The sequence below is a fragment of the Mobula hypostoma genome, chromosome 12 (assembly GCF_963921235.1).
Source record: "Mobula hypostoma chromosome 12, sMobHyp1.1, whole genome shotgun sequence".
Lineage (NCBI taxonomy): Eukaryota > Metazoa > Chordata > Chondrichthyes > Myliobatiformes > Myliobatidae > Mobula > Mobula hypostoma.
In genome coordinates this window covers 44,687,050-44,700,691 of record NC_086108.1, presented here as the reverse complement: position 1 = coordinate 44,700,691, position 13,642 = coordinate 44,687,050, and the positions used below count along the sequence as shown (strand labels likewise).

Genomic DNA, 13,642 nt, shown 5'->3' with positions numbered 1-13,642 from the left:
AGAACTGTGACAGTTTTTCTCCAAGATGCTTAGAACAAGATACCAGCCGATTTTCTTAAAAAACTGCTCAACAGTGTACTCAAGACAATTGACACCGTTTTAAAGGCAAAGGGTGGTCATACCAAAAAGTGATTTACAGTAATTTTTTTGATATTTAGAAACTTCTCATTTCATAATTTTGAAAGCATCTTTTTTACACATACCTAAGACTTTTGCACAGTACTACACAAGTAAAGATAATTAATAACATTATAGTCTTCTGTCTTAAATGCACTTCTTCCTACAATATTTACAGTGGCAAGAACACAAGACCAATCACGTTAAAGCCAAGGAGCCCCTTGCTCCTGATCCACCATTAAGATTTTTCTGTATCAAGTGCACATTGTTACCTGATCCTGTTATTGATGTGTCTAAAAAAAAATTATCAATTTCATCTTTAAATGTGATTACCTTAAATACTGATCATCCACTGCCCTTTCGGGTGTAGACTTAAGATGCAACTCAACAGTAAATGAAGTCTCTCATTCCTAACCCCATTTCCCACTCCCCCCCACCCAAGAGAATATACAGCCTCAACATTTAATCTTGTCAACCATCAGTACTGCTGGTTTCAAAAGGTCACCTTACATTCTACGAAATTCCAGAGAGAAATCGCATGTCCTCATAGGACACTTCCTTCCAAAAAAAAATACATTCCTTAGGTATTACAATGAAATCTGTATAGACTTCTCCAAATCTGATCTTATCAAAGCATTAAACACTCATGGCAAAAATCTCAAAAGAGCCAATGTGATGTTCTTTTGCCGCAGCTGGCAGAGCAAAACCTATACAAAAGTCAAGCAAATGTCAAACAATGAGCAGCTTCAAAAAGTGAGTCTAATCACCTATCCTTGACTTTCAACCGCAATACCACCACGACCCCTACCATTATCAAGATCCAAATTTATTTATCATCTGTACATCAAAACATACAGTGAAATCCATCGTTAGCATTAACACACCAAGGGATGCTGGGGGGGATCCCGCAAGTATGACTACACATTCCAGAGCAAACACAGTATGTCCACAATGCTCGGCACAGGGACACAACAGAAAAAGGGACACAACAGAAAAAGAGACAAAACAGCAACAGCAAAGCAAACCCCTTTCCTCTCTTTTCCTCTGTGTACGTACACCCCCGGCCCCCAACCCTAGGACAGGCCATCTTCATCCTACAGCAGATTCAGATTCAGGCTCACAGACATCCGGCTTTGACTTCCCCAGCAGACAAAGACTAACAGACTTGGGCTTCCGCCATTGGGCCTTGACTTTTGGACTTCTGATCAACTGTCAGGCTTCAATCTTCGGCATCAACCTCAGGACCTGCCAATTGCCAAACACTAGGCCAATGACGGGATCCCAAACACTAGGCCTCAAATTCAAGTCTCACCGATTTGCACACTCAGGGAGTCATAGGACCCTCTTTCTTCTGCCTGCCCTGGAACCTGTAGACAGCTCAACAATGTGGGGCGTGGGGGGGACCAGCTCTCTTTCACACTAAACATCCTACCTCTGTGTTACTGGCCTTCCAACTTCCAATGTGGAGCGGAGGCTCAGACTCAGACTCTGGCTTGACCTCTAATTCCCCACATCCCTCTCCCTAAACTGTAACCTGATCCCTAATCCCCCTCGGTCCCCAAAACCATCACTATAAATCTAAAAAAATTAAAATCAACTAAATCTGAACTGCAGCCTCGACACCATCTGAAGTTAAAAAAAAAATTAGTTATTGTTGACTGGAAATTCAATTGAGCCAATTACATAAATATAAATGCAAGTCATAGGCTGGGTATCTCCCGCCTTGCAGATACTAAAAAAAACTTTGCAGTACAAGTCAGGAACATGATATAACACTTTCCAGTTGCCCAGAAATGGAATGACAACATAATTGGGTCAAAATTAGCCAAGACAAAGCATCTCCTTCACTAGTAAACCACCCATCATACTATCAACAAAATGTACCAATGTACTTACCTCTACACTCTAACAAAACCTTTTTACAAATTCTTGTATACCACAGAAGAGGACAAAGGCAACAGCTGCATAGGAACATCACTACCAGTGATGGTCAATAAATGTTGGTCTTTCCAGCAAGAACCATCAAAAAAATATGAAAACCTTTATGCTAACACTCCCATTCTGTGCATTAGCACATTCAGATGCCTCTGTACACTTGTATTTGTTAGGTTTAACATTTGATTTTAAAATTATTCCTACCAAAATTAATAAACAAATTTCCACACTCCCTGTTGTCCCACTAAGGCAAAGATATCTTGTTACAAATTAATAAACAAATTTGCGCACTCCCTGTTGTCCACTAAGGCACAGATAACTTGTTACAAAGACTTTGCATTATCTACAGACCCTACTTTTCCCATTCAGACTTGCATCATTAGCAAACATTGATAAATTGTGCTGTTTTTCAAGTGTTTAATGCAGATATCCTACTGCTAATCCTTGTAACACCCTACTGATAACAGTTTAACAAAATTACCCTTTATTTTGACCACACATGTCACAAGAAGTCAAGACAGGCCATTTGGCCACTCATGCCTGATCCACTGATCAATAAGATCATGGCTGACCATTAAAACTCAACAGCATTTTGCTCTGATAATTCTAAAGTCAGTATTGATTATCCTATGCAACTCAAGCCTCTATTGCCATCTTAGAGAACTCTCATTCCCTACATGAAGGTGAAGAAACTTCTATGTCCTAAATGGTCAATGATATTCTGACAAACCTTTTATCCATATACCTATCCAAACCTCTCTTAAATGTTACAATTGAGCCCACATTCACCACTTCACTAGCAGCTCCTTCCACACTTGCATCACCCTATGAGGGAATTTCCCCCTCAGGTTCCCCTTGAATGTTTCAACCCTTCTACTTCAAGTCTCACCCAACCACAGGGGAAAAAGTCTGCATGCATTTACCCATCTATATCCATCATAGTTTTGTATAGAGGTATCCCTTGCTTAATGGTATTGGTCCATGGCATTAAAAAAAAGTTGGGAAGTCCTGCTCTATAAGATCTCCCTTCATTCTCCTGCACTCCAGGTAATGAATTCCTGACCAATTCAACCTTTCCCTATAACTCATGTAACAGACAAGATGGACTGAAGGGCCCGTTTCTTTGCTGAAATAATCTACGACTCTATCTCATTGAAACCTTCCAGATACTGAAAGGCCTAAATAAGTGAACATGGGAAGCTTCTGTTAGCAGGAGAGTCTAGATTCGGAGGGGTTCAAGGGTAATGGGAAGACAGCGGAAAAATGGGGTTGAAGTAAAATCAACCATGATTGAACAGTGAAGCAGACTCAGTGGGCTGAATCACTTAATTATGCCCCTATATCTTATCTCATATGATCATTTACCCTGTCAAGCACCAGTAAGTTTATATTTTAATGAGATCACCTTTCATTCTTCTAATGTGTGAAAGCCTATCTTCATAACCTTTCCTCATAGGACAAATCATACCCACATCCTTCTCCCCCAATCCCCCCACAAACCTGCTTGTTCACAATCCAGGCAGTTCTGCTATAACACAAGCTTTTTTCCACAGGGAGGTACAAAGGTCCAAGTTTTGGAGCTTGTTGATTAGTACTGCAGATATGATGGTATTGAAAACTGAGCTGTAATCAATAATTAGTGGCCTGATGTACAGTTGCATGAATAAGTCTGTGAACCCTTTACAATTATCTGGTTTTCTACACTGTTACGTACCCCGTAACTGGGTTGCCAAACCAGCAGAAATGGATCACTCAGTTGGAGTCTGGAGTACTAGAACTAAGAAAGTTTTATTAAAGAAACAAGCAACACAGTAATCGAAAGGATAATAAATGCAACAGTTCAGTGATGATAAACACATGTGCACAGAATTAAGATAACAGCATCAATCAAGCTCTATCGTTGTCTAGGGGTAAATGACCAATTTCAAAATGACTCAAAGTTCAGTCCAGTTTGTAGTTCAGTTCGCAGTAATCGTTGCCATGGCGATGGACAAGGTGGGGGAAGAGAGACAGAGATAGAATAGGAACTACTGATCATTCAGAACACTGCTTCACTCACAGACCAGCGGGATGGCTCACAAACAGCATTTGGGCGGGTCCTTGGTGATGTCACCTGAGGTCACCGACTGTGACCCCTCCTCCAGATGCGGTCGATCCTCTGCAGTGAACCCGGCACCCAGGCAAGGGCGGACACACACCGGGTTCCCGCTGATCGTACCTTTCCACCCTGTGCGTTGTCCGGTACTTCTCATCACTCGTGAGAGGCGCACCGCTTCCAGGGTCTCGTTACCTCGGGTGGCGTGTGTGTCTGTCTTAGCGAACCTGTCCCTTTTTATCCCCCTGCTGGGGTATCGCCTGTCCATCACTTCAAACAGTTCAGGGTTCAAAGGGGGGAGCCGCTCCAGACAGCTCTTCCTCCCACATCCCTTCATTACACATCTCCAGACGCTGCTCCATTGTTCCTTATCTCTCCTTCCCCTGAGGGCAGGTGGCAGACCAACTGCTGATGCCACTGATGCTAGCCCAGGCCAGCAAACATCTTAATTTTATGTGTATTCTCGTAACACTTCCCCCCTTTAAGGATTTTTACCGGGAGGTAAAAATTACAAACATGACTACATTATCTGATACATACACAATATACATCTTTAACAGTTATTTAGCTAATACAGAGAATTTGAAGCTGTCAACACCTTGACAGACAGTCATCACATTTTCTGTTCCTTTTACACGTGTTATTAATAATCCCTTAGACCAGGCTCCAACTCAGCAAACTTCATAGTGGCCAAAAACACTGATGAATTGCGACCAATGTAACCTCTCATTTGGTTTTGTCCCGGACCACAATAACAAGGGTCGTCCCATTCCGACTCAGTTTTCTCTCGCAAGGGCTTAGTAGGAGGGGGACGGGTATTGACCGCAGAGTTATTGCAAAACTTCCTGCAGTACCCCACCATCTCCAAGAGCCTTCTGAGGGCCCTCTTGTCTGTCGGGGTGGGGAGGTCAGCGATAGCCTGCACTGCAGCTTGCATCGCTGCCAGCTGCCCCTGTGTCACCACAATTCCCAGGTAGGTGACTCTCGTGTGGCCGAATTCATTTTTTTCAAGGTTCACTATCAGACTGGCTTCAGACAGCCGTGTTAAATTGCCAATACACACCTCTGTGTTCATCAGCCCTTTAGTCACTGAATTACTCAAAAAATATGGGTGTTGTTTACTTGGCCGCCCTATTGTAACCGACATAACCCAACGTCCCAGTTCTTTGCATTTCCTCGGGACAATCAAACACATGGGTGCGAGTCGTTTAATTACTCCTTCGGGGATTAAGGGAGAGACCTTATCAGTAGACCTGGCCAAAACAATAGCCTTCTCCCATCTGACCGATCCCATCCTAATCTTTTCAAAATGGTTTTTTCCTCTTATCAAGGGGCCCCTAGCTTCATTGATTTCCACGCTAACACCGACTAGGTTTGTTAGCATATCAAAAGCCGGTGACCGTCTCAGTTCGCGTCGGTCATGATCAATAACATTTTTCCCCCTGGGCAGCCGGTAACTCTCTTTCATGATTCCACCAACTGTTTCCTCCAGCACCGCAAAATGTCCACCGGGGGGTACCTCGTGGGCCATGTTAAAAACCTCATCCCCATAACTCTTTTGCACCACCCCCCACTCCTCATCTGCGGATGCTGTACTTGATTTCCCTTTCTTCCTTAGCACTTCCTCATCCGCACAATAGCCTACTAGTTCCCTTGTCAAGGCTGTGTCAGAGAGAGCTGTCTCGGCCAAAACCATCAGCCCCTCGTCTCGCTCCTGCGTCTGCACAAATTCTTTCCTGGCTACTGCTACGTCCGTCCCAGCTCCCTCACTACCTCTTATCTCACTACACCCTGTCTCATACAAGGTTGGCAGAAATGTTTCAGCCAAATTCACCATCGCGGGCGGGGCCTCCATGCTGGCAGGCTGACCCGTCAATCTCACGACTGGGAACACGATCCCTCCGGCGATGTCATTACCGAGCAAGACTTCCACGTCTTTCATCGGTAATTCGGATCTCACCCCGATCGTGACTAGTCCAGAGACCAGGTTGCTCTGTAAATGTATCTGGTGCAAAGGGACTGACTCTGTCCCTTCCCCAACACCTTTGACCTCTACCTCCCCAGTCTGGGTCTCTGAGCTAAACTCTAATACACTCTTCAATATCAATGACTGACACGCTCCCGTGTCTCTCCAGATCCGCACTGGAACTGGTTTTAACCTCTCCTTCACTGACACCAGTCCGGCCGAGATAAACCTCTCGCGCCCTTCCTGGACTTTTTCAGACCTGTCCTTCCCTAGCGGTTCGCTTAACAGCTCAATACAGCCATTCCAAATTTCCGCTTTTCCTTTCCCCGTCTCCTTTCTTGGGGCAAAGCACCTGGACGCAAAGTGTCCGACTTTCCCACAATTATAACAGACGACCCCAGGAGACTTCCTACCAGACTGCTCCCGGTCTACCTTATCCTTTTCACTAGTCCCCGGCTTACTTTCTGACTTTTCCGGTGGACTCTCCCCGCCGTCCTGACTACCCTTCTGGTAGCCTTTACTCGGGGCAACCTTCATTTTATGCGTCAACGCATACTCATCCGCTAACTTAGCAGTTGCGGCTAACGTGGCTGCCTCTTTCTCATCGAGGTAGGGTCTCATACCCTCAGGGACACAACCTTTAAACTGCTCAATCAGAATCAGTTGCAGCAGACTGTCGTAATCCCCCTCTACCCCTTTCGAGGCGCACCAACGCTCACAATATGTTTGCATCTCACGAGCAAACTCCAAATACGTGCGGTCCCACCGCTTCCTCGCATTCCGGAACCTCTGCCGGTATGCCTCCGGGACCAACTCATAAATCCTGAGGATGGCCTCTTTCACCACCTCATACCTCTGGGCATCTTCCGCGGATAAAGCTGAGTAAGCTTGCTGGGCTTTCCCTTTCAGTACACTCTGAAGTAAGACAACCCACTTATCCCTCGGCCAGTCCTGACTTATAGCTACTTTTTCGAAGTGGAGAAAGTACCGATCCACATCGGTATCGTCAAATGGGGGAACCAGCCTAACCTCCTGGGTCGCCCGGAACCCTCCACCTTGGTTCGGCACGAGCCCCTGCTCGGCCCTTATCTTTAACTTCTCCAGCTCAAATTCCCTTTCCCTCTGTTTCTCCTCTCTCTCCAACTGTCTGTCCCTCTCTCTCTCTTCTCTCTCCAACTGTCTGTCCCTCTCTCTCTCTTCTCTCTCCAACTGTCTTTCTCTCTCTTGCCTTTCTACCTCTCTCTCTTTCTTCTGCCTTTCTAACTGCTTCTCTTCGTGTTCTAACTGCCGTACCCGGAACTCGTGCTCGAGTCTCAGTTTTTCAAGCTGTACCTGTACCGCGTCTCCAGCAGGTTTTTCAATAGACACCTCCCCCAGCTCACCTTGGGGAAACACACCTTTAGATACATAGTGCTCTACAATAGCTCTGTGTATCTCCTCTCTCCTCATTGTCGACTTCACCTTAGCAAGATTCACCCGTTTTGCCACAGCTATCAATTCCGATTTCCTGGCATCCTCTAATGCCTCCAAGGTCGGCGCCTTTATAAATTCCTCAACCTCCATTTCTGCTGTTTGTCTTTTCTTTCTTTCGGGAATTTTAACCCAATCAATTTACTCCGTCCCAAATTTAGCGTTCAAAATCGCGGACGAGAACCCCACTTATGTTACGTACCCTGTAACTGGGTTGCCAAACCAGCAGAAATGGATCACTCAGTTGGAGTCTGGAGTACTAGAACTAAGAAAGTTTTATTAAAGAAACAAGCAACACAGTAATCGAAAGGATAATAAATGCAACAGTTCAGTGATGATAAACACATGTGCACAGAATTAAGATAACAGCATCAATCAAGCTCTATCGTTGTCTAGGGGTAAATGACCAATTTCAAAATGACTCAAAGTTCAGTCCAGTTTGTAGTTCAGTTCGCAGTAATCGTTGCCATGGCGATGGACAAGGTGGGGGAAGAGAGACAGAGATAGAATAGGAACTACTGATCATTCAGAACACTGCTTCACTCACAGACCAGCGGGATGGCTCACAAACAGCATTTGGGCGGGTCCTTGGTGATGTCACCTGAGGTCACCGACTGTGACCCCTCCTCCAGATGCGGTCGATCCTCTGCAGTGAACCCGGCACCCAGGCAAGGGCGGACACACACCGGGTTCCCGCTGATCGTACCTTTCCACCCTGTGCGTTGTCCGGTACTTCTCATCACTCGTGAGAGGCGCACCGCTTCCAGGGTCTCGTTACCTCGGGTGGCGTGTGTGTCTGTCTTAGCGAACCTGTCCCTTTTTATCCCCCTGCTGGGGTATCGCCTGTCCATCACTTCAAACAGTTCAGGGTTCAAAGGGGGGAGCCGCTCCAGACAGCTCTTCCTCCCACATCCCTTCATTACACATCTCCAGACGCTGCTCCATTGTTCCTTATCTCTCCTTCCCCTGAGGGCAGGTGGCAGACCAACTGCTGATGCCACTGATGCTAGCCCAGGCCAGCAAACATCTTAATTTTATGTGTATTCTCGTAACAACACTAATCATAAAATGTGGTCTGATCTTCATCTAAGTCACAATAATAGCAAACTCAATCCACCTAAACCAAGGGTCGGCAACCTTTTTGCCTCTGTGGGCCGAATCACATATTAATGAGCGGACGGTGGGTCAGATAGATGCCATAAGAAACTTGAAATATGGGAATTATCCATTTAAATACATCTAGTTATGTTTTGCCTCAAATTAATGAATAACACATGCTAGAAAACCATTTATGCTTAACCAAGGATGCCAATTAGTAATCAAAGAACTCAGTTTAGTTTTTCTGTCCCACCACTGCTGGTGCCAATTAGCTTCGACACATTAAGTTTCATTTCTGACATCATTTTCAGCAAAGTTTCAAAAATGTCTGCTCCAGTAACCGGGTCCTTCATAGGAATTAATTGAATAAACCCTTCAAAAATTTGAAAAGTTGAGGTCACTCCTCGCACAAACTCTGCAAGTTGAGCAGTCTCTCTCAAGTCTGTACTTTCATCAAGCGCAATTGAAAAAAAAAGCAATTCATTGCAGGCATCCCTTAAACGACTTCTAACATCTGCTGAGATTTCTTCAACTCACCGTGTGATCGTTCTTGTTGACGGGTGGATAGATGGAAATAAAGATTTCTTTTCAGGACAAACAATATCCACCACTGCCAGTAAACATTCTTTGACAAACTCTCCATTTGTAAAAGGCTTCATTTTTTCTGCAATACATTTTGAGTCTTCGTAGCTGGCACGGGTATTTCCTTCATTTTCACTGCTTTTTCGGCATTCAGCGTCTACCTTCCTATGTTTTGCATTCACTGCCATTGGAATTTTTTTCTTTGATTTTATTTCGAAACACGAGTTTTTCAACAAGTATCGTAGCACATGTAAATATCTGGATATTTAGCGTGGATTTCTTGTTAAAACACAGTAACGTTGTTTCTGTTTACAAATTTGAACGATCCCATCTGAAAATCTGCGCGTGCACGGAGAGAATCTAATACATATTAATAAGGTAGTTTGCCTTCCCGTCATTCGTATTTACCAGTGTTTGGTTTGGAATAAAACGGAACCTGAGGCCAGTGTAACAAGATGCCATGCATGTCCATCAGTGTGGTTGCATGAAACACTCAGAATAAGGAAAACAATTCGCTCACAGGCCAGATAAGCATAGTATCTCAATATTTGCTCGCGGGCCGGTCAAAATACCTTTGCCGGCCGCCTATCCCTGACCTAAACTAAGAACAATTGTACTTTTCAGGTCTTTATTGAATACATTGTTTAATCATTCACAGCACAAGCTGGAAGTAAGTGAACCCTTGTATTTAATAACTGGTAGAACCTCCTTTAGCAGCAATAACCTCCACCAGACAATTTCTGCAGCTGCAATGGCGAGGAGGAATTTTTGACTATTCCTCTACACAAAACTATTTCAGTTCATCAATATTTCTGGGATACCTTGCATGTAGTGTAGTGTAGCCCTCTTCAGGTTACACTATAGCATCTCAATCGGGTTAAAGTGTAGACTCTGACTTGGCCATTCCAAAACACATTTTCTCTTTTTCTCTTTTTTGTTGATTTACTCTTGTGTTTCAGATCATTGTCTTGTTGCATCATCCAACTTCTAGTAGGCTTCAGGTGGTGGACCACTACCATGACATTCTCCTGTAAAATGTCTTGATACAATTTTGAATTCATTATTCCGTCAATGACTGCAAGCTGTCCAGGCCCTGAGACAGAAAGCAGCCCCAAAGCATGATCCTCCTTCCACCATGCTTCACAGCTGGGATGAGGTTTTGGTGTTGGTGTGTAGTGCCCTTTTACCTCCAAACATAGCGGTGGGCACTTCTGCCAAAAAACTTTTGTCTCACAGGTCCATAGACCATTGTCCCAGAAGCATTACAGAACTCCAGGTGGTCTTTTGCAAACCTGAGACATGCAGCAATGTTTTTGTTTTTGGAGAGCAGTGATTTCCTCATTCTTGTTGAGTGTTTTTCTTAGCGTGGACACATGAACAGAAACTTTAGCAAGTTCTAGAGATTTTTGCAGGTCTTTTGCTGTTACCCTTGGGTTCTTTTTCACCTCCTTCAGCATTGCACATTGTGCCCTTGGTGTGATCTTTGCAGAACGCCTACTCCTAGGGAGAGTAGCAACAGTACTAAATTTCCTCCATTTGCAGAAAATTTCTCTTATTGTGGACTGATGAACACTCAGGTCTTTCGAAATGCTTTTGTAGCCTTTTCCAGCTTCATGAATCTCTACAGTTCTTCTTCTAAGGTCGTCTGAAAGTTGTTTTGATTGGGGCATGGTGCACATAAACAGATCTTTCTTGAGAAGAGCAGGCTCTATCTATAACCTGACTTTGTGTGTCTTTTTTTATAGAGCAAGGCACCACTACACCTCACACCTCCCAGCTCATCTCAATGATTGGAACACTTGACTCCAAATAGCTTTTGTAGAAGGCAATACCCCAGAGTTCACATACTTCTTTGAACCTAGAATATGATTGTTTAAATCATGTATTCAGTATTGATGAGAAGTAGTACAATTATTTGTGTGTTATTAGTTTAGGCAGATTCTGTTTGTTTATTATTGTGACTCAGATATTAGACCACATTTTATGAGTAATTAATGCAGAAAACCAGGTAATTGCAAAGGGTTCACAAACTTTTTTCTTGCAACTGTATGTATTACTGTTATCTAGGTGATCCAAGGCCGAATGGAGAGCCAGCGAGATTGCCTCCACTGTAGACCTATTGTGGCAACAGATTCAGGTCCTCGTTTAGGCAGAAATTGATTCTGGCCATGACCAATCCCTCAAATCACTTCATCACTGCAGAGGTGAGTGCAGCTATGCATTAGTCATTGAGGCAGCTCCCCCTGCTCTACTTGGGCACTGTCACCTTTTTGAAGCATGTAGGAACCTCTGACTGTAGCGGTGAGAGACAGAAGATGTCCTTGAATGCTCCAGCCAGTTGATAAGCTCAGGTTTTCAGTGCCCTACCAGGTACCAACAAGGTCTGAGGCCTTGCAAGGGTTCACCCTCATGAAAGATATCCTGAAGTCAGCTTCCAAGGGTCACCAGATGTAGAGATTTGCATAGGTGTAGTTTTATTCTCCCTTTCAAAGTATGCATAACAACGTGTTACTCTCATCTAGGAGTGAAGCATCACAGGCATTCATGATGTTAGGATTCACCTTGTAGGAAGAAGACGTGCATTTTTCAGGATTATCGGGCAAGATTTACACTTAAGAAAACTATGCAATCTTTGGTCTATTTTATCATTCGCCTCCAAGTACCCCAATGGAGAATGGACTCCATCATCTTCCCAACTGCTGAAGTGAGGCTAACTGGCCTACAATTTCCATTCTTCTGCCTCCCTCCCTTCTTAAAGAGTGGTGTGACAGTTGCAATTTTCCAGTCCTCTGGAAAATTTCCAGAATCTATTGATTCTTGAAAGATCATCACTAATGCCTTCACAATCTCTTCAGCTACCTCTTTCAGAACCTTGAGGTGTAGTCCGTATGGTCCAGATGACTTATCTATCTTTAGACTCTTCACCTTCCCAAGCACATTCTCCTTGGTAAAAGCAACTAGACACACTCCTGTCGTGACACTCTTGAATTTCCGGCATACTGCAAGTGTCTTCTACAGTGAAGAGTAACGCAAAATATTTATTGAGTTCATCTGCCATTTCTTTGCCCCCATTACTACCTCTCCAGCATCATTTTCCAGCGGTCCAATATCTACTCTCACCTGTTTTTCTCTATATATATCAGAAAACGTTTGGTATCCTATTTTATATTGTTGGCTAGCTTACCTTTATATTTCAGCTTTTCTCTCCTTATGGCTTTAGTTGCCTTCCATCAGTTTTTAAACTCTTCCCAAAACCCTAACTTCCCAATCATTTTTGCGATATTAAATGCCCTCTCTTTTTCTTTTATGCTGTCTTTGACTTTCCTTGTCATGATGGTTGCATAAACTTCCCTTTAGAATAGTTCTTCATCTTTGGGATGTATTATACTCTGCCTTCCAAATTGCTCTCAGAAACTCTAGCCATTGCTTTCTGTCATCATCCCTCTCATGCCCCCTTCCAATCAATTTTGGTCAACTCTTCTTGCATGTCTCTGCAATTCCCTTTACTCCACTGTAATACTGATACATCTGACTTTAGCTTCTCCCTGTCACAGACTGCTAAATTTACCTCCTGATTGTGCAGGTATGCCAAACAGTCATCTCCCATGTCCTCACCCTTTCATTCAGCCTGCCCCTTGAAATTTCTAAGGCCCCCCCCAATTGAAAACCATCTAAATTTACACCTTCAGCAAATTTGGATATATTGCACTTGATCCCCTTATGCAAATCATCAAGTGAAGACGTAGGGCCCATCACCAATTCCTGTTGCGTCCTAGAGTTTAGTCACCTAACCCAAAAATAACCTACTTATTACAATTCTGTTTTACATCCATCTCTCATTAAGTTTATTTTTAATGTTTCTACTACTATGAAAATGGATATTCATGTCTAATATTTCCTCCCTCCTCCCCTTTCCACACCAATGGATCATTTCTTCCCATTTCTCCAAGGATCCCATATTCATAACCACATCCTTTTTAATTAAACATATAGTACATGTAGAACCTCTAGGAATATAAACTAGCAAGGCATAAAAACAGATTCTATTTGTTTTTGATCATGTTTTAATGTGTTTCCACTTTTCAGGCTAGCTAATTTTTCCGCAATATCACAAACTTTTAAAACCTTAGCAGCTTTTGTCATAATCAAACTCCACATGGAAATTTCATTTCTCAAAGCAACATATAATCATCTAGTATTATGAAGTCATTCCTTAGATCTGTCATTGTTAAGCTATTAATAAATCTACAAGCCATTCCACAGGCACTAGCAGGATCCCTGTGGAAGTCTTTAAATTTTACTACAACATTTTACTATAAGATTGCTATCATTTTATAAGATCTAAAGTAATATTTTATAACTGCTTTCCTGGTTGCATT

The 13,642-nt window shown here is 43.4% G+C and overlaps 1 protein-coding gene across 1 annotated transcript in view; it reads right to left on the bottom strand.

Moving 5' to 3' along the window:
- Window positions 1–13,642, bottom strand: part of tmem59 (transmembrane protein 59) — a 48,945-nt gene that overhangs the window by 20,920 nt on the left and 14,383 nt on the right. The gene's annotated exons all lie outside the window — the stretch shown is intronic.